Source organism: Salvelinus fontinalis, chromosome 34, assembly GCF_029448725.1.
Source record: "Salvelinus fontinalis isolate EN_2023a chromosome 34, ASM2944872v1, whole genome shotgun sequence".
Classification (NCBI taxonomy): domain Eukaryota; kingdom Metazoa; phylum Chordata; class Actinopteri; order Salmoniformes; family Salmonidae; genus Salvelinus; species Salvelinus fontinalis.
The window spans coordinates 4,210,155-4,231,514 of NC_074698.1; the positions used below are offsets into that span (position 1 = coordinate 4,210,155).

At 42.7% G+C, this 21,360-nt stretch overlaps 1 protein-coding gene across 2 annotated transcripts in view; it reads left to right on the forward strand.

Annotated features, from left to right (window-relative positions):
* Window positions 1-1,042: 1,042 nt before the first annotated feature.
* The window catches only part of LOC129832882 (retinoic acid receptor alpha-like), a 175,016-nt gene continuing 154,698 nt past the window's right edge, over window positions 1,043-21,360 (forward strand). For both annotated transcript variants that reach the window (XM_055896981.1, XM_055896982.1), the window contains exon 1: window positions 1,043-1,333. The gene's annotated coding sequence lies outside the window, so the exon portion shown is untranslated. The remainder of the gene's footprint in view (window positions 1,334-21,360) is intronic.

Genomic DNA, 21,360 nt, shown 5'->3' on the forward strand with positions numbered 1-21,360 from the left:
GATCAGGATCGGATCCCTTCACTTGTCAGTCAAAGCGTTGGACTGGGAGAGAGAGTGCTGGATGAGAAGATGATAGCAGCGGGCGACATGTTACCGTCCCAGCACGGGACAGTTCCCAGGAGCCCCTCCTGGTTGGCAGCCAGGCCCCATAAAATATGCTTGTTTTCCATCCTTGTTGAGAAAAATAGATTTTACAGGCATGTTTGATCCGGGAGAATTGGTGGGGGGGGGGGGGTTCCTCAGTGATACATACAAGTAGGCCTATATGCTTGGGTCTGCTAGTGAGGGCATGCCAAAATTAGGCTTAGACAAATGGAAGCCGATTACCCTACCGCAAAGTAACCAAATCATCATCACAATATACTTCTACTATCATCAACAAAATGGAGTTAGCGAGCTAGCTTGTTTACAACGGGCAAAAATGTTTTATGCGCCTTACGCTGGTTCGTCACAAAACCTGGTACTGCTGTTCTGCAGGATCTTGGACCAACTACTCACGCAGATCCACGATTCGTTTCAGCCAGGGTTTGTTTGCGTTTCACACGTGCTTAATAGCGTGGATTAGGGTACAAACGCTCCAGGATCTGGATTATACAGTGACATGTGAAAGCGCCCTTAGATTGTACACTACGAATTTGGTTAATTGACAGTTGACACAGATAGGATTCATTCTTGATGCCCACATTAGCAAAAAAAATACGAAACCAATCTAATATAGTGACATTGACGCCACATTTACATTCAAAACAGCATTACATGTAATGTATTCATTTGATTATGAAAGGAATATTATAAGCATTTGATACATGTTGCACTTCCAAAGTCATAGTTAGAAGAGCAATAGTAGGCGTTTTAGCAGGATGGAGTTTTGATGTACAGTACAGCTGATTCAAATAACCAACTCATCATCAAGCTTTGATTATTTGAATAGCTGCGTGGTGCTAGGACATAAACCAAAAAATGTGCACCCAAGGGGGGCCTCCGGTACCGAATTTTGCGAAACCCTGCAGTAGATTACATAATTGACATGGTAGATATGAAACGTGGAAGTGGACTTCACTAGGCTGGCCAGTGTTGCGTTTCCGAAAATGCACGTGACCGCAATGGCTGCTGCTCTCTAAACCTTGCATCAATTTGCGCGGCTCCGTGAACACCAGTTTCTTTGCAGAAAACTCGCAGAGCTCTTGTCAGACTCGCCCTGTCTGACGAAGCAGATCTTCCTATACCGGGCCACTCCTCGTCAAAAGGACTTCGGAAAAGAAGCACAGGACAGAACACAATCGGCTCGGTTCGGACTTTCACCAACCAACACGTCGGTAGGAGGAGTCAACAGGTATTGACTGGCTATTTATTTAGGCTACTGACAATGCGGTTGTTCGGACGTGTGACAGGTAGACTACACTCGGTAGAAGCCTCTATACCGACTAAAATCCGTCTAGTAGGCTATTAGTGCGAGGAGAGAGTTTAACGTGGTGTTTCAATCTGTGTGCTGTCATGACTCCGTTTTCCTTTTCTGTTGTGCAGAGATATCAAACCGAAGCTTTAGCAAGCCACATCCCGCCATTGTGTGAACTGTTAAAATGTCATTTGTTGCGAGCCTTGACAGTTATATAGGTTGCCGCTACAATGTAACAAGCTTTGTCCATAGATTGAATCGTTGCATAGTGTGTGCTTGTTCAGCCAACACCTGTCTACAAGATTTTGTGCAATTTTGTTTCAAAATTGAACAATTTAAAGGTTGAAAGACATTTTTGAATGTTTAGTTGTCATATTTGATGGCCACTCGAAATAGTTATGAAACAAATTCACTGTCAACGGCTGTCTTGAGGTGACGTTCGCGTTTTCTCGGAGTCAGGTAAATTATGTCAGTTAAAAAAAACAGGACAGCCCAGACGTCCAGTCACAAAACTCTCACAGGTTGATCAGATTTGAAATATTTCCGTGTTGGCTATGATGTGACACTGGTCCAACCTACTAGACATCCTCCACAGCATGAAGCCCAAATTATAATGGTCTGTGAGTTTTGCTGCTTTCGTAACAAAGTGGGAGATGGGAGTTTACTACATTGTGAAGTGGTAAATACCAGTGGGGTGCATTCGTATGGTTTGTACTCATTGATAAGTGCAGATTGGCTAATGGCCAACAAACTGCATATACCATAAACTAAAAGTACAGCTAGCATGCTTGCAAACTAATTATAGTGTTCAAATACCACATTACCAGATAGCTTTTTATGAATAATGTTTTGTTGCATTTAACTGCAGAACATGTTATCAAAGTCATTTCCTTAGTAGGTGACGTCAGAGCATGCGAGAGGAGTGAGCGCTCTGGATGGTGATGAGTTTCTCACTAGTAATCACCAGTTGGAGGCTTTTCAAGTGGATTTTCCCCAGTCGTATGTGGTGCATTTCCACTTCCCACTTGGTTACGAATGCAGCATAAAGGGTTCATCGTAGTCCTGAACGTGTAGGCATATGCACAGCAGTGTTGTAGAATATTGGACCGTTGGCATTCATAATTCTCAGCGCAGCTCAAGCAATTTCTCCAACTGTCAGCACATTCAAATGAATAGAGGAGGTGCGCGTTCGGGTTGTGCGTCCACGGTGGATGGAGGTCTCGGGGACGAGTAGCTATGTAACAATGGGACGCTGGACTATCGCGTCTGTGGACTATGGTTTATGCTGTAGGCTGCCTGATACAGCCTACTTATGTGTCGGGTAGGTTTTTATCTGCCTTTCAATAAGCATGTCACGATGGGTTGACTAGACTATGGGACTTGGCAGTAGTGCACTCCCCTTTTGACAAAAAATGTGCAGCACCCCCACCCCCAAACATATTCCTCCTGCTATGGGACTTGGGGCATTTTACCTTTTTCATATTATGGAATTTAGCCTAATTCTTCTATACTCTCACTGTGAGTCAATAAATTCTGGGAAGTTACACTGCATGACACAACATTACGTTTGTATTTTTAACTACTGAGTGTGTAAAAGAGCTGACTTTTTTTGTGTTCATTCAACACTCTAAAAAGAAAGGGTTCCCGAAGGTACTTTTCGGGGTTCCCCACATTGCAACACCGGTGGAATCCCTAAAGGTGCCTCAAGGGACCTTTTCCCTAAATAATTTTTGAAAAAGGTTCCTCAAATAACTTCCTAGGGATTGAATCCCTGAGGTGACAAGATAAAAAAATCTGTCATTCTGCCCCTGAACAAGGCCGTTAACCCACTGTTCCTAGGCCGTCATTGTAAATAAGAATTTGTTTGTTCTTAAATGACTTGCCTAGTTAAATAAAGGTGAAATAAAATAATACTAAAACTCATAGGCATGTAGAGACACAATAACAGCTTTGTACGTGGTTTCTAGTTTGAGCAATGTGACCTCGCATTACTTTGCTCTTGTCTCCCCTGTCCTTCTCTGCAGCAAAAACTTTGCCATTCAACATTTGTCCGTATTTTTACCCCCCTCATCAATTCCCACAACATATTTCTGAATGCAAGGCATAGTGCTTTTCACTGATGCTGCATACTAAATATTAAAAAGGAAATGGACTCCCATTGCCACTCCCAATCCCATGGAGATGTCCTCAGGATCTTTAGTGAGTAGCTCCTCTCCATCCAGGAAGACTTGGATGTGGCGCTCATCCGCAAAGGGATTCCCATCTATTCGTATGGTAGGCAATGGGAGCATGAAACAAAAATGTATACCATTTTAAGGTTACTCAAGTCATATTTCAAACATTAAGTTAACAACTGAGTACACCTTACACATTATTACTTCTAAACTTTTGCATTTACCTTTTTAAATTGGAGGGTGTTTAATAAGGAGACTTGATTAGAATGAATAGAACTGGAAAAGCTGCATACTGTGAAGGGTACATGACAAATGTCATGATGGATTATTGGGACCGAGGTCAGAGGAGCAGACTTAGTCAAATGCGTAACTAGCGATTGTCTCGTTATGCCGCTACAAATGTGATGGAATAAACCACGCGAGAGGAAAATATCCAAGATGGCATATTATGGTCTGGATAGGCACAATCTGGTGTAAAAAAAAAAGGTTATTAATGTGAGTAGGAAAAATGTCATCATTCTTACATATTCCTTCCCCGTGTGGTCTCTCAACGAGGATTTACTTCTGAATGAGCGCTGTGCACACGTCCATGTATTTCTGGGTTAGTGGAGAGAAGACAAACATACAAGATTACATTTAGACTAGCAATTCTGTTTGGAATACAAAATGGCATTGATTGATGGTGTTGATTTTATCAAGTACAAGTTGAGTATGTGCCATCAGCTGCGGTGATTATGACAAGACGGTATGGAGGACAGAGACGGCAGAAACAGGACACACACTAATCACACTGCAAATACATCCTAAGACTTTGTAGAGGCTAAAATGTTGGTAGATCGCACTGCATCGCAGTGCTAGCTGCGCCACCAGAGTCTCTGGGTTCGCGCCCAGGCTCTGTCGCAGCCGTCCGCGACCGGGAGGTCCGTGGGGGCGACGCACAATTGGCATAGCGTCGTCCGGGTTAGGGAGGGTTTGGCCGGTAGGGATATCCTTGTTCGGGCGCAGTGCGCGCTAACCAGGGGGGCCAGGTACACGGTGTGGCTGGCTTCCGGGTTGGAGGCGCGCTGTGTTAAGAAGCAGTGCGGCTTGGTTGGGTTGTGCTTCGGAGGACGCGTGGCTTTTGACCTTCGTCTCTCCCGAGCCCGTACGGGAGTTGTAGCGATGAGACAAGATAGTAATTACTAGCGATTGGATACCACGAAAATTGGGGTGAAAATGGGATAAAAAATAAATAAAAATGTTGGTAGATCTGTAGTGAGCTTTAAACATTGTCTTGCTTTGGTCTGAATTGGAGAGGACAGAACACGACACCCTGATACATAAACATGAAAGACGTAAATTAGAAACAAAAAACATGAGTATTCAATTTCAAATGCATCTATCTGATTTGTTTTATTGTATTCTTCTTTTTGTCAAGTTGAACATAACCTACATCGGGTCATCTCTCTCTCTCTCTCTGTGTGTGTGTGTGTGTGTGTGTGTGTGTGTGTGTGTGTGTGTCTGTCTTACCTGTTTGTGGAGGTTGACACATTTGTGGAGGTTGACACATGACACACAGGCGCTAAAGGGAGGAGGATGGAAAGAGCGAAAGTGCTTTGTGGGTTTTAATCTTTTTGTCAAGTTTACAACCCAGTATCCTGGGTTGCAAGTTTAACAACCTAGATTGGGTCAACTATGTGTGTCTTACCTGTTCGCTGAGGATGAGTTTCTCTGTCAAAGCAGGCCACTCTGACACACCAGCCTGAATGACATACACTACTGTTGAAAAGTTTGGGGTCATTTAGAAATGTCCTTGTTTTCGAGCGTCCTTTAGCTCAGTCCTCCGCTGCCATCTCAAAGCCTTGTAGGAAGAGGGCACAAGACAAATTGAATTAAGGCATTGTGATGTAATCCCTGCCAGTTAGGATTTTTTTTTTTTTTTTTAACTGTTATTGACATACACACACACACACACACACACACACACACACACACACACACACACACACACACACACACACTGTCCTGTGAGTGTTCCAGAGCTGGTGCGGCATCTGCAGCCCAGGACCGTGGGGGTGGGTGGGTGGTATGGATGTCAATAACCATTTCCCCCCCAGACTAACATGTAGGCTACAAGTGCACATGTTGATGTTCCCGTGTGCATGCGTGTCTGTGCGTGTTCTGTTGACTAGTTTATACATAGATTTATGTCCTGTTTTGCCCGGTTGCTTTAAGGCCTGTGTGTACAGAAGCTTTGATCGGTTATTAATGAGGTTTTAGTTGCTTGATTTCCATATAATAAATCTCGTCTGAATGATAAATAAGGGCCAAGCTTTTGTTTAGTTTGTTACAGAGAGCCCACATGCATTGCTGTACTGAATATTATAAACTCAGTGATCCAAATCCAAGCCACATAGCCTCTTGAAAACGGAGTGTGAATCATTTGAGGCTCATTTTAAAATCAGTGGTGGAAAAAAGTACCTAATTGTCATACTTGAGTAAAAGTAAAGATACCTTAATAGAAAATGACTCAAGTAAAAGTGAAAGTCGGTTGGTAAAACACTACTTAAGTATAAAAAAAAAAATGTGTTTAGTGAGTCCGTCAGATCAGATGCAGTAGGGATGACCGGGGATTTTCTCTGGATAAGTGAGTGAATTGGACAATTTTCCTGACCTGCTAAGCATTCAACATGTAGCAAGAACTTTTGGGTGTCACGGAAAATGTATGGAGTTAGAAAGTAAATTGTTTCCTTTAGGAATGTGGTGGAGTACAGTGAAAGTTGTCAAAAAATATAAAATCACAAATACCCCAGAAAACTACTTTAGTACTGTTTCAGTGTTTTTACCAACGTACTTTACGCCACTGTTTAAAACGCTTCTCAGAACACGTTGGCTAGACTAATGAGACCACTAAACTAATCAAAATGGTGAATTGTATCAATCATAAAATTGATTTAGTACACAGTATCTTGCAATGAGTAAAGAAATCCATGTACTAGCAAATGAGAGAAAACAACTAAGTTTTCTATTTGTTCCTTCTCTGTGAGCATCCCCAGATCTCCCCTGTCAATGTAATCTTATTCATTATGATCTAAAAGGGGAAAACTGATCCTTGATCAGCACTCCTACTCTGTGACCCTTTGTGAATACTGGCCTGATTGATAGATAAACATGAGGCAAGCTTGTACTTGCACTGTTCTAAATGTGTTCCTGCCTGGCAGCAGAGAGCGTCAGCAAGAAGTGTATGTGGGATGCTGACTGATGAGATGAGACCCAGGTGATGACAGGGACCCGTCTGTACTGTATGTGCATGTGGGAAGGCATGTGTACTCACAAGAAGACACTGTTGCGCACACACACCAACAATAGCATATTGTAGGCTACCGATACGTGTGCACATGTACTGTATGCAAAGAAACGTAACGTTGATTCAAGCTGTACATAATTGTTTTCCTCGCTAACTTGCTCAAATCAAACTTTACTTGTCACATGCGTAGAATACAACCAGTTTAGAACTTACCGTGAAATGCTTACTTACAAGCCCTTAACCAACAGTGCAGTTTAAGAAAATACCAAAATAAGACGTAGACAAAATAAGAATAACAAATAATTAAAGAGCAGCTGTAAAATAACAATAGCGGGGCTATATACAGGGGGTACCGGTACAGATTGAATGTGCGGGGGACCGTTGTCGACGTAATTGAGGTAATATGTACATGTATGTAGAGTTATTAATGTGACTATGCATTAAATCAAATGTATTTAATAGATAACAGATAATGCATAGATAATAACAGAGAGTAGCATTGCAATTAGTCTGGGTAGCCATTTGATTAGACGTTCAGCAGTCTTATGGCTTAGAGGTAGAAGCTGTTCAGAAGCCTCTTGGACCTAGACTTGGTGCTCCGGTACCACTTAAGCAGAGAGAACAGTCTATGACTAGGATGGCTGGAGTCTTGGCCTTCCTCTGACACCGCCTGGTATAGAGGTCCTGGATGGCAGGAAGCTTGGCCCCGGTGATGTACTGGGCCATACGCACTACCCTCTGTAGCGCCTTGTGGGCGTAGGCCGAACAGTTGCCATATCAGGCAGTGATGCAACCCATCAGGATGCTCTCGATGGTGCATCTGTAGAACCTTTTAAAGATCTGGGGACACATGCCAAATCTTTTCAGTCTCCTGAAGGGGAATAGGTTTTGTCCTGCCCTCTTCACAACTGTCTTAGTGTGCTTGGACCATGTTAGTTTGTTGGTGATGTGGACGCCAACGAACTTGAACCTCTCAACCTTTTCCACTACAGCCCCGTCGATGGGAATGGGGGCGTGCTCGGGCCTCCTTTTCCTGTATTCCACAGTCATCTCCTTTGTCTTGATCACGTTGAGGTAGAGGTTGTTGACCTTGCACCACACGGTCAGGTCTCTGACCTATCTATAGGCTGTTTCATCGTTGTTGGTGATCAGGCCATTCCACTGTTGTGTCATCGGCAAACTTAATGATGGTGTTGGAGTTGTGCCTGGCCATGCAGTCATTAGTGAACAGGGAGTACAGGAGGGGACTGAGCACGCACCCCTGAGGGGCCCCCGTGTTGAGGATCAGTGTGGCGGATGTGTTGTTACCTACCTTTACAACCTGGGGGCAGCCCGTCAGGAAGTCCAGGATCCAGTTGCAGAGGGAGGTGTTTAGTCCCAGGGTCCTTAGCTTAGTGATGAAATTTGAGGGCACTATGATGTTGAACGCTGAGCTGTAGTCAATGAATAGCATTCTCACATAGGTGATCATTTTGTCCAGGTCCAGGTGTGAAAGGGCATTGTGGATCTGTTGGAGCGGTATGCAAATTGAATGGGTCTAGGGTTTCTGGGATAATGGTATTGATGTGAGCCATTTCTAAGCATTTCATGGCTACAGATGTGACTGCTACGTGTAGTCATTTAAGCAGGTTATCTTAGTGTTCTTGGGCACAGGGACTATGGTGGTTTGCTTTAAACATGTTGATATGTCAGACAGGGAGAGGTTGAAAATGTCAGTGAAGACACTTGCCAGTTGGTCTGCGCATGCTTTGAGTACACGTCCTGGTAATCCGTCTGGCCCCGCGGCTTTGTGAATGTTGACCTGTTTTAAGGTCTTGCTCACATTGGCTACCGTGAGTGTTATCACACAGTCATCCAGAACAGCTGATGCTCTCCTGCATGCTTCAGTATTGCTTGCCTCGAAGCAAGAATAAAATACATTTAGCTCGTCTGGTAGGCTCGCATCACTGGGAAGCTCGCATCTGGGTTTCCCTTTGTAGTCAGTAATAGTTTTCAATCCCTGCCACATCTGACGAGCGTCAGAGCCGGTGTAGTAGGATTCAATCTTAATACTGTATTGACGCTTTGCTTGTTTGATGGTTCGTCTGAGTGCATAGCGGGATTTCTTATAAGCGTTCGGGTTAGTGTCCCGCTCCTCGAAAGCGGCAGCTCTAGCCTTTAGCTCGATGCAGATGGTGCCTGTAATCCATGGCTTCTGGTTTTATGTACGGTCAATGTGGGGACGTCGTCGTCGATGCACTTATTGATGAAGCCGATGTCTAAGATGGTATACTCCTCAACGCCATTGGATGAATCCCGGAACATATTCCAGTCTGTGTTAGCAAAACAGTCCTGTAGCGTAGCATCCGCGTCATGACCACTTCCATATCGAGCTGTTACTTCCTGCTTTTAGTTTTTGATTGTAAGTAGGAATCAGGACGATAGAATTACGGTCAGATTTGCCAAATGGAGGGCGGGGGACAGCTTAGTATGCATCTCTGTCTCTGGAGTAAAGGTGGTCTAGAGATTTTTTTTCCATTCTGGTTGCACATGTGATATGCTGTTAAAAATGTGGTAAAACTGATTTAAGTTTGCCTGCATTAAGGTCCACTAGGAGCGCCTCTTCTGGATGAGCATTTTCTTGTTTCCTTATGGCCTTAGAGTTGGCTGAGTGCCACCATCGGTCTGTAGTGGTCAATAGATGGCTAGGAATAATATAGATAAGAACTCTCTTGGTAGATAGTGTGGTCATAAGGTACTCTACCTCAGGCTAGCAATACCTCAAGACTTCTTTAATATTAGACATCGCGCACCCGCTATTATTGACAAATAGACACACATCCCCACCCTCGTCTTACCATATGTAGCTTCTCTGTGTTAAATCAAAATCTATTCTTCAAAGTAGCCGCCCTTTGCCTTCATGACAGCTTTGCACACGCTTGGCATTCTCTCAACCAGCTTCATGAGGTTGTCACCTGGAATGCATTTCAATGAACAGTTAAACAATGTGTTTGAGCCAATCAGTTGTGTTGTGACATGGTAGGGGTGTTATACAGAAGATAGCCCTAGTTGGTAAAAGACCAAGGCCATAGTATGGCAAGAACAGCTCAAATAAGCAAAGCGAAACGACAGTCCAACATTGACTGACCTTCATGTCTTAACCTGTCTAGGATCAGCGTGGCGCTAGCGGCACACCCCCCCCCCCCCCCCACTGAAAAACCAGTGCCGCGAAATTCAAAAAAAATATTTTTTTTAAATATTTAACTTTCACACATTAAAGTCCAATACAGCTAATGAAAGACACAGATCTTGTGAATCCAGTCAACATTTCCGATTTTTAAAATGTTTTACAGGGAAGACACAATATGTAAAGATGTACATCTATTACCTAAAAACACATTAGCATAATCCACCATCTTTTATTTGTCCACCAACACCAGTAGCCATCACCAATTCGGCTAAACTAAGATATTTATAGCCCCTAACCAACAAAAAAACTCATTAGATGACAGTCTGATAACATATTTATGGTATGGGATAGGTTTTGTTAGAAAAAAGTGCATATTTCAGGTAGATGGCATAGTTTACAATTGCACCCACCATCACAAATGGACTAGAATAATTACAATGAGCAACGTGTTTACCTAACTACTAATCATCAAACATTTCGTAAAAATACACAGCATACACGAATCGAAAGACACAGATCCTGTGAATACAGACAATATTTCAGATTTTCTAAGTGTCTTACAGCGAAAACACAATAAATCGTTATATTAGCTTAGCACATAGCAATTAGCAGCCCAGCATTGATTCTAGCCAAAGTGAGCGATAAAAGTCAACATCGCCAAAAGATATTAATTTTTTCACTAACCTTCTCAGAATTCTTCCGATGACACTCCTGTAACATCACATTACAACATGCATATACAGTTTGATCGAAAATGTTTATATTTAGCCACCAAAATCATGGTTAGACAATGTGAAATGTAGACAAGCTGGTAAAGAAAAAGTCCTTGCGCCACTTAGACAGTGATCTACTCTTATACATAAATACTCATAAACGTGACTAAAAAATATAGGGTGGACAGGGATTGATAGACAATTTAATTCTTAATACAATTGCGTTATTACATTTTTTAATTTATCCTTACTTTTCAATACAGTTTGCGCCAAGCGAAGCTACGTCAAAAAACATGGCGTCCTAAGCCACTAAAATGTTTCGACAGAAACACGATTTATCATAATAAAAATGTCCTACCTTGAGCTGTTCTTCCATCAGTATCTTGGGCAAAGGATCCTTTCTTGGGAGAAATCGTCTTTTGGTGGAAAGCTGTCCTCTTGCCATGTGGAAATGTCAACTGCGTTCGGGATGAACTGAAAAGCGTGCCCAACTTTTCACATCTTTGCAAAAATAAATGTCCCAAAATCGCACTAAACGGATATAAATTGCTATAAAACGCTTTAAATTAACTACTTTATGATGTTTGTAACTCCTATAACGAGTGAAAAGATGACCGGAGAAATATAACAGGCTAAACTAACGCTTGGAACAGGTGCGCGCCGGTGTCCTCTAGGCTCATGACGCAGCTCCCAAAGAATGACTAGCTTCAGGGTTTTTTCATTTGTAGGGCCTGTGAACGCGCAATCGACCCCGTTGGAATCGTCATCACGTAAAGGCATCCAGGGGAAGACGTAAGAAGTGTCCGTATAGTCATAGCAACGACAGTGCCCTTTTAACTGACTTCAGAAGAGTGGCCAACATTTCTCAAATCTGACTCCATGTCAGGGAAATTGCTGTAGAATGGGCTCTGTTCCACTTAGAGACAAAATTTCAACTCCTATAGAAACTATAGACTGTTTTCTATCCAATAATAATAATAATATGCATATTGTACGATCAAGGATTTTGTGGGAAGCCGTTTAAAAAATTTGCCAAATTAGCATAAATAGTCTAAACAGCGCCCCCATCCCCAACAGGTTTAACCTGTTTGGGGTGCAAGCCCGACCTCGGACCGAAAATGACACCCCTGCAGAGCGCGAAATTCAAAATCTATTTTTTAAAAATATTTAACTTTTACACATTAACAAGTCCAATACAGCATTTGAAAGATAAACATCTTGTCAATCCAGCCAACATGTCCGATTTTTTAAATGTTTCACAGAGAAAACACCACATATATTTATGTTAGCTCACCACCAAATACAAAAGTGGACAGACACGTATGAATTATGATTATGAAGTATGAATTATGATTGAAGTAGCATGCACAACCAACCGAAATAAACTAAAACCAACCTAAAGAGCCCAGAAAAAACGACCTCAGATGACAGTCATATAACATGTTACACAATAAATCTATGTTTTGTTCATAAAAAGTGCATATTTTAGCTATAAATCTGTTTTACATTGATGCTACCCAAAAATGCTAATACATAGCTACAGTCTGAATCCAGCCGGGAGTAGCCAGAGAAAATACATACACCAACGTCGGCTACTAATTACACCTCATAAAACATTTCAGAAAAACATATGGTGGATAACTAATGAAAGACAGATATCTTGTGAATACAGACAACATTTCCGATTTTTGAAGTGTTTTACAGCGAAAACACAATATATCGTTATATTAGCTAACATCATAAGCTAGCATAAGGCAGCATTGATTCTAGTCAAGCGCTAGCCTAGCATAGTTAGCAGAGTTAGCATTCAACAGTTCGACATATATATGAAAAAGCATCCCAAATTGGGTCTTATCTTTCTTGGTACTCCATCAGAATGTTGTAACGGGGTCCAATGTCCAGTAGAGTCTTTAGTTGGGTTCCAGAACGAATTATTTCCCTCTTTGGTTAGCTAGCACGGTAGCATTGCTGCGCCAGAAAGCGTTTCTTCAAAAAATTCTTCCGTCGTTTCACATCTAAAGTCCAGAATAAATTGCAATAATATAATTAAAGTATATTGAAAAAACATACTTTAGGATGATTTTGTGACATGTAGCAAATAATATCGTAGTCAGGCATCATATTCAACGTTATCTACCTTGTTCCAGAAGCCGAGATCAAATTATCCTTCGCGCCCGGATTTTTATTTTAACTGCGCAGGTCTCACAAGAAGTTCTGTTATTCAGTCCAGGGACGAGATATTCGACTCCTTTCAATTCTCACTTCCGCATTACAGTCTGGCGAACGCCTCTGACGTGTCCCTATGGTCACAAGTCAAATGGCCTTTTATAGAGAAGGTCTTAAAGAGACACATCGCATTTTGGGAAACTCAATTTGGCTGGGAAAATGGCTGTAAAAATATTTCTGTTCGACTTAGAGAAACAATTCAAACCTTTTTAGAAACTACAGACTGTTATCTATCCAACAGTAGTAAATATATGCATATTGGAAAATAAAAAGTTTCTTAGGAGGCCGTTTGAAAATGTGCACACATTTTCCAGTTTTTTCAATATTCAGCGTGCAGCCCAAACAGGTTAAAGTAATCTGGAACATTTCGAAAACGTTGAAAGTTTCTTCAAGTGCAGTCGCAAAAACCATCAAGCGCTATGATGAGACTCGCTCTCATGAGGACCGCCACAGGAAAGGTCGACCCAGAGTTACCTCTGCTGCAGAGAATACATTCATTAGTTACCAGCCTCAGAAATTGCAGCCCAAATAAATGCTTCACAGAGTTCAAGTAATAGACACATCTCAACATCAGCTGTTCAGAGGAGACTGCGTGAATAAGGCCTTCGTGGCCGAATTGCTGCAAAGAAACCACTACTAAAGGAAACCAATAAGAAGAGACTTGCTTGGGCCAAGAAACACGAGCAATGGACATTAGACCGGTGGAAATCTGTCCTTTTGAGATTTTTGGTTCCAACCGTTGTGTCTTCGTGAGACAGAGTCGGTGAACGGATCTCCGCATTTGTAGTTCCCATTGTGAAGCATGGAGGAGGAGGTGTGATGGTGTGGGGGTGCTTTGCTGGTGACACTTATGATTTATTTAGAATTCAAGGCACACTTAGCCATGCTGGTTACCACAGCATTCTGCAGCGATACACCATCCCATCTGATTTGCTCTTAGTGGGACTATCATTTGTTTTTCAACAGGACAATGACCCAACCCACCTCCAGGCTGTGGAAGAGCTATTTTACCAAGAAGGAGAGTGATGGAGTGCTGCATCACCTGGCCTCCACAATCACCCGACTTCAACCCGATTTGAGATGGTTTGGGATGAGTTGGACCGCAGAGTGAAGGAAAAGCAGGCAACAAGTGCTCAGCATATGTGGGAACTCCTTCAAGACTGTTGAAAAATAATTCCAGGTGAAGCTGGTTGAGAGAATGACAAGAGTGCAAAGCTGTCATCAAGGCTACTTTGAGGAATCTAAAATAAAATTTGTTCAACACTTTTTCCATATGTGCTATTTCATAGTTTTGATGTCTTCACTATTATTCTACAATGTAGAAAATAGTAAAAAATAAAGAAAAACCCTTGAAAGAGTAGGTGTGTCCAAACTTTTGACTCGTACTGAATGTGTCATTTAAACTCATAGAAACCAAAGTGTCATTCGTTTTCAATTATTACATTATTACCGTTTGAACAACTCATTTCTAATTGACTACCTGGTAAATAGCAGGCTGTTACCCCGTCGTTTTGACATTTCGTCTAGAATCTAGCCTTTTAGATGTTTTCCTTATGGCTCCATGACTTGACACTTGGCCATTTCCATTTGTGACTGCTCTATTGTGGCGCTAGCCTTGTGTTCCCCAATTATGTAAACTGGATAGAAAGGGTCTCTTTTGAGTCTAGTCAGTTGGCCCAAGGCATTGGGGCTCAGTTTGTGTGGGAACACTCTGTCCGTCTCATTAACCATGTTTCCATCCAGCGAGTAAAGTCACACCATACAAAAAAAAAATCACAACAGCTGTGATGGAAAGTTTCGGTAAAATGTTATAAATGCCGACAGATAATTAGTTCCTTTGACATGGTGGGATCTTTTTGTGCCGGTAAAGTTACTTATGCGACAAATGGTGTTGGAAACGTCTTTATTCTCAAATGTTGATCTAGCAACCATCATATTGAAGTAAACTTGGGAGTCACGCGATGATTTGGTGTGTGGTCCTCCCACTACGACTCGAGAAACCATGTCGTTTATTAGGTTACAGATTAAATCAATTATGATTAACTTCACATGTGGTGAAAGTGCACAGTGATCTTGACTTTCGTTTCCAATACATATTGAGGGTCTTATTGTGGTGACATGATGATTGATGCTTGACTGCTGTTTGATAAATAAAAGTATCCTCGCTCTTACCCGTAATAATCTCATCATGTAGACTAGCCTATCTGCGAGCTGTTGGCTAGAGCGCATGGGCCAAAACCAAATTAGCCACATTTGCTATTTAGCGCAACAGTTTTTCTGACACACGTTGAAAAGACGATGGAAACACTTTACTTTTAGAATTGTATTTTTAAGCAAAGAAGCACAATCCGTGTGCACTACGTCATCACGCACTGAATTTTATCTGCAACAAATCCATTTGGTGGAAAAACAACTGATGGGGAAAATGCACATTTTCTTTATGCAGATTTTTGTATATTTGCTTGAAGATCTGTCACCAATTGGATGGAAACCTAGCTAGTGATCTCTCATCTGCTCTATGTGGTCCAAATTTTGTGAGGTTAACAAATCCACTGCCCTCATCCAGTCGCTTTCGGTCTGCCATTGTCTGAATATCTGCCTTTCCATTTGATAGAATGCCTCCTTTGCTTCGCTGTCTGACTGACTGATTATCTGTCTCTTGCCAGCTTATGGTTATCCATCTAGCCATTATTCTAGTTTGCTTGCTTATATTTCTACCAGCCCTTTGTCTCTACTTTTTTATTTTCTCATCTAATCCCTTTTGTTGATATTCTCTGCGTGTGTTTGTTTCTCTGTCTGTTAGCTTGTCTGTCCATTTACCTCTTTCACCTTTTTGTCTATTTACTTCTGTCAGTTGGCATCTTTTGTCTTTTAAGCTTCTTTGTCAGTTAGCTTCTTTGTCAGTCAGCATCTTTGTCTTTTGAGATTCTTTTGTCAGTCCATTGTGTCCATGTTTTGGGACCAGATGTAGGTGGAGACGTTTCCTGTCACTTGAGACTTCATCACTTGACAACGGTTTCCCAGCTAAACAACTCACGAGCCAATATCAACTTCATCATCAATTGTCTTCATAATTTCTTGTACCGGCACATGCAAAAACTTGAGTAGTTGGCATCTTACCTGATTTTCTTCAAGTCCATATGGAAAAACAGAGGCATGAAAACAGAGGCAAATATCGAATATAGATTGTGATGACTTGCTGCAAATAAAAACAGGAAGTGAACCACAGGAAATATGTGGGTGTTAGGAACTAATGCCCGTGGTCGATGCCCACTAAACATAGGGAACACTCTGTGCCATAGCATTGGCGTGACTGTAGGTGACGAGCTGAACTCACTGGAACGTCGGTATCTTCCTGTTTCAAATAACTTTACGTCTCTGTGTTTAGGATTTAACAAACCTAGATTTGTAGAAGGGACTTCACAAAAGAACCCCAACTCTATACTAGGTCTATTTGCACATTATACAACGGTTGCGTCCTAATCCTGAATGGTGATTGGTTGAAACCGCATTCCAGCCAGTATCTATTCCACAAGTTACCACTGGCTAAAGCTATGACATTAAAATGCCTATTTACTCTGTTCCATCTGACTGTGCAATCCACTGTCTCATCAGCCCAGCCAGGCAATTTATAAACTTGATCTCCACTATAAAAAGCATCTAGACATTATCTCATTTCTTTTAGACTAACATTTAGTTTTCAACAGCGGAGATTTGTATAAACCTTGCTGTCGGTCTCTCCGACATTTGCAACATTGTTTCAATATTCAAATTTGATCTCCAACTGTCCAATATTAATGAACGTGTAGGGGTCTGGAGTCGGGACGAGACAGACAGGCAGGCAGCGTTTCTCAGCCAGTCGAAATCATGGAGCAGCTTGCATAATTTTTATGGATATATACAAAGAAATGTCAATTGAAAGAATGTAAAACTAAATGAAATGCAACTAGTTTGCAGTCTATCCAGCTTTAGTTTGAAGTAATCGTGTTAGCTGTGTTGCTGGCTAGCTCCTCTGAACAACAGTGTCCTGACGAGAGAGCACATTTTCTATGCCAGGCGAAATCGCACCTCATTAGCTCATTGTTATGGATGTATCCAAATAAATGTTACTAGAAAACAGCTTAAACAAATGCAGCTACTGTTGTTATTCTGTTTGCCGTGACTGTAAATTAGCCCTTGTTGGCTAGCTAGCAAGCAAGGGATAAGAACGTTGCCAGCCAGTATGGCAATGGAACATTTAGAACGAACGACTGGGTCGCATCCATAGATACAGAACAAAAAGACTGAACGACTGGGTCGCATCTATGGCAGCCAAACCTATAGAACGAACGACCAGCCGGCTTTGGTAGCAACCCTAGATTTGTTTCGGAAGATGTAGATCTTGTGGAAGGATGAAATAGTATTAATAAATTCATTAAAAAAATAAATAAAAATAAAATATGTCAATCATTATTTGAATATGTTGGTAACCCGTTGTATAAAAGTGATAATGCCCTCGAAGCTGGTGTTTGTAGGATGTTTTGGCAAGGTTTGCCAATACACCCGTGCCAATACACTGGCTTTTTGAGCATGATCACTTAATTGTGACAACTATCAAACATCTATTGGATTCTATCTTATATCTTATCTCTAACATTCTATCTTATGTGAGACAAGAAGTATTCATACCTCTAGACTTATTCCACATTTTGTTGTGGTAAAGCCTAAATTCAAAAAAGTGTCTCACCCCTTTCAAAATAAAAAATGTTTTGTGGTATCCAATTGGTAGTTGCAGTCTTGTCTCATCGATACAACTCCCGTACGGACTCGAGAGGCGAAGGTTTCAACCGGGCGTCCTCCGAAACAGCCGGGCGTCCTCCGAAACACGACCCAACCAAGCCGCACTGCTTCTTGACACAATGCCCACTTAACCCGGAAGCCAGCCGCACCAATGTGTCTGAGGAAACACCGTACACCTGGCGACCATGTCAGTGTGCACTGCACCCTGCCCGCCACAGGAGTCGCTAGAGCGCGATGATACAAGGACATCCCTGCTGGCCAAACCCTCCCCTAACTCGGACGACGCTGGGCCAATTGTGCGCCGCCCCATTGGTCTCCCGGTCGGCTGCGACAGAGCCTGGACTCGAACCAGGATCTCTAGTGGCACAGCTAGCACTGCGATGCAGATTTAAGTCAAAACTGTGACTCGCCTACTCAAGAACATTCATTGTCTTCTTGGTAAGCAACTCCACTGTAGATTTGGCCTTGTGTTTTAGTTCCTTGTCCTGCTGGAAGGTGAATTCCTCTCCCAGTGTCTGGTGAAAAGCATACCTATAACATCATGGAGCCACTACTATGCTTGAACATTTTGAAGAGAGATACTCAGTAATGTATTGGATTTGACCAAACATAACACTTTGTATTCAGGACAAAAAGTGAATTGCTTTGCCACATGTTTTGCAGTATTACTTTAGTGCTTTGTTGCAAACATGATGCATGTTTTAGAATATTTATATTCTGTACAGGCTTACATCTTTTCACTCTGTCAATTAGGCTAACATTTTGTGGAGTAACTACAATGTTGTTGATCCAGCCTAATTTTTCTCCTGTCACAGCCATTCAACTCTGCAACTGTTTTAAAGTCACCATTGGCCTCATGGTGAAATCGCTGAGTGGTTTCCATCCTCTCCGGCAACTGAGTTAGGAAGGACGCCTGTATCTTTGTAGTGACTGGGTGTATTGATACACCATCCAAAGTGGAACGAATAACGTCACCATGCTCAAAGGGATATTCAATGTCTGCTTTTTTTTTGTTTTTGACCCATTTACCAATAGGAGCCCTTCTTTGAGGCATTGGAAAACCTCTCTGGTCTTTGTGGTTGAATCTGTGTTTGAAATTCACTGCTCGACTGAGAGACCTTACCGACAATTGTACGTGTGGGGTACAGAGATGAGGTAGTCATTCAAAAATCATGTTTAACACAATTATTGCACATATTATGTGACTTGTTAAGCACATTTTTACTCCTGAACGTATTTAAGCATGCCTTAACAAAGTGGTTGAAAAACTATTGACCCCAGACATTTCAGCTCTTCATTTTTTATTAATTTGTAAAAATGTCTAAAAACATAATTCCACTTTTAACATTATGGGGTATTTTAATATGAGGTTTTTACTACAATGTGTACAACGTCAAAGGGGTGTCAATAGTTTCTGAAGGCACTGTAGCTCACACGACACGTTGGAGTACTCCGTAGTGCTCAATACGGGCGGAGGTATTTGCAATTGAAGCCATGCCTGGCTTGCCTTTTTAAAACGGCCAAGTAAGTTGCATGTGAAATAGAGAAGCGTGTCCATTCTACACAGTCCATTACTATCAAACTAATGTCTCAGCCTGCTCGCATACGTGCATACTGACGGGCAGGCGGAGCGGTGCAGGACAGGCTCCAGTGAGCCGCAGTGCGAGACAGATGGGCCGCAGTACAAGAAGCCATCGCCTCCTCTCGTTCTCTTCGTCCTCCTCGCCGTGACGGAGCGCTGGGCGAGTTCTCGTCATTATTTAACGGCGCTGTTAGTGGTGTCTTTGTGCCTGCTGGCGGGCGTGTAATGGATGTGGGTGTGTGTGTGTGCAGTAGATGTTTGGTTTTAATGCATGTGTCCTTGGTGCTAGTGTGTTTGTACGCCAATGTACTTAGTCAATGGGGCTCGATGGAGACCGGAAAGAGTGTGTGTGGTGTAAATCTTTCCTCTACATGAGTCACATGTTTACGTTAATGATGTTTCTTTTTATTTAAAAAAATATGTTACCCCTTTTTCTCCCCAATTTCGTGGTATCCAATTGGTAGTTTGTCTTGTCTCATCGCTGCAACTCCCGTACGGACTCGGGAGAGGCAAAGGTCGAGAGCCGTGCGTCCTCCGAAACACAACCCAACCAAGCCGCACTTCTTCTTGACACAATGCCCACTTGTCAGAGGGAACACCGTACACCTGGCGACCGTGTCAGCGTGCAGTGCGCCTGGCCCGCCACAGGGGTCTCTAGTGAGTGATGGGACAAGGACATCCCTGCTGGCCAAACCCTCCCCTAACCCAGACCACGCTGGTCCAATTGTGCTTCGCCCCATGGGTCTCACGGTCGCAGCCGGCTGCGCCAGAGCCTGGACTCGAACCCAGAATCTCTAGTGGCACAACTAGCACTTAGGCCACTGCGCCGCTCGGGAGGCCCTGCGTTAATGATGTCGAGGTAGATATGGGAAACCTGGAGTTTTATGAAGATTCAAAATAAAAAGCTTGCTCTAATTTAAGCGTACCATCACAATCACGTATACACACACACACGGTTTACTCGTCGCCCCGTCTTCTAGCGGGACCAGTTTATCACGTTAGGTCCATAGTGTACAGCCGTATGTGCTGAGTTCAACTTTTATGTCATCATTAATCTATGCGATCCCAACGCTGGATAAAGACATAGGGCCGTCCCAGATTAAAACAGCACGGGGAGCGGAAAGGAGTGGGTGATGAACAAGTCTATGAGAGGGATGGGAGAAGGAAGAGACTGAAGGTAACACAAATGAAGAAAGACGTTGAGAGACCGAGATGAGAGTTGTAGGGCCATTGTCTGTCCCAAAACCTTGATGTCTGAGTAGAGACATTTATTTCTCTCCTTTCTCCCTCTCTCTCTCTTTGATTGTGGTGTTAAGGCCTGCTGTATCAAAGATCCATTCCCCCTGGATACTTTTCAATGCCTGCTGGAACACAGACAGCTGGGAGAAACCCACTACCATGATCCTTTTCAGACGAGAGAGACAGAGGGGGAGGAGGGGGTCAAGCGTTTGTTTGTCTAATCTCAAATGATTTAAAATCTCAAGTATTGAGTTGTGTAGTGTGTGAATCAGCCTGACTAACCGGTGTCTGTATGTAGCCTCGCTACTGTATATAGCCTCGCTACTGTATATAGCCTCGCTACTGTATATAGCCTCGCTACTGTATGTAGCCTCGCTACTGTATGTAGCCTCGCTACTGTATGTAGCCTCGCTACTGTATATAGCCTCGCAACTGTTCACATCTTTGTGTGTGTTTCTGAGGGTCGACTGCAGCCGGCAACAAACCGAGGCCACTTTTTAAAGGGAATAATCTTCAGAATGGCTTCTCAGTGAGCCTCCTCCTCCTCATCTTCGGCATGTGTCTCTGAACAGGGACGAGGTGTCGCGTTCAAAGGCTCCTCCGCTTGCTCAACCTGGTCGTGAAAGCCTGGTTACTGCGTGTACACTTCCACCCTATAGCGACTCCGGTGGCCTCAAATCTTCCAATGTGATTTACCTTTCGGGAATTGTGGCGTTTCTAACTTCTAACGCAACAGGGACGTAATTTTATCCTTCCTCTTGCACCAAATGGAGGACCGCACAACACAAGGCACTTT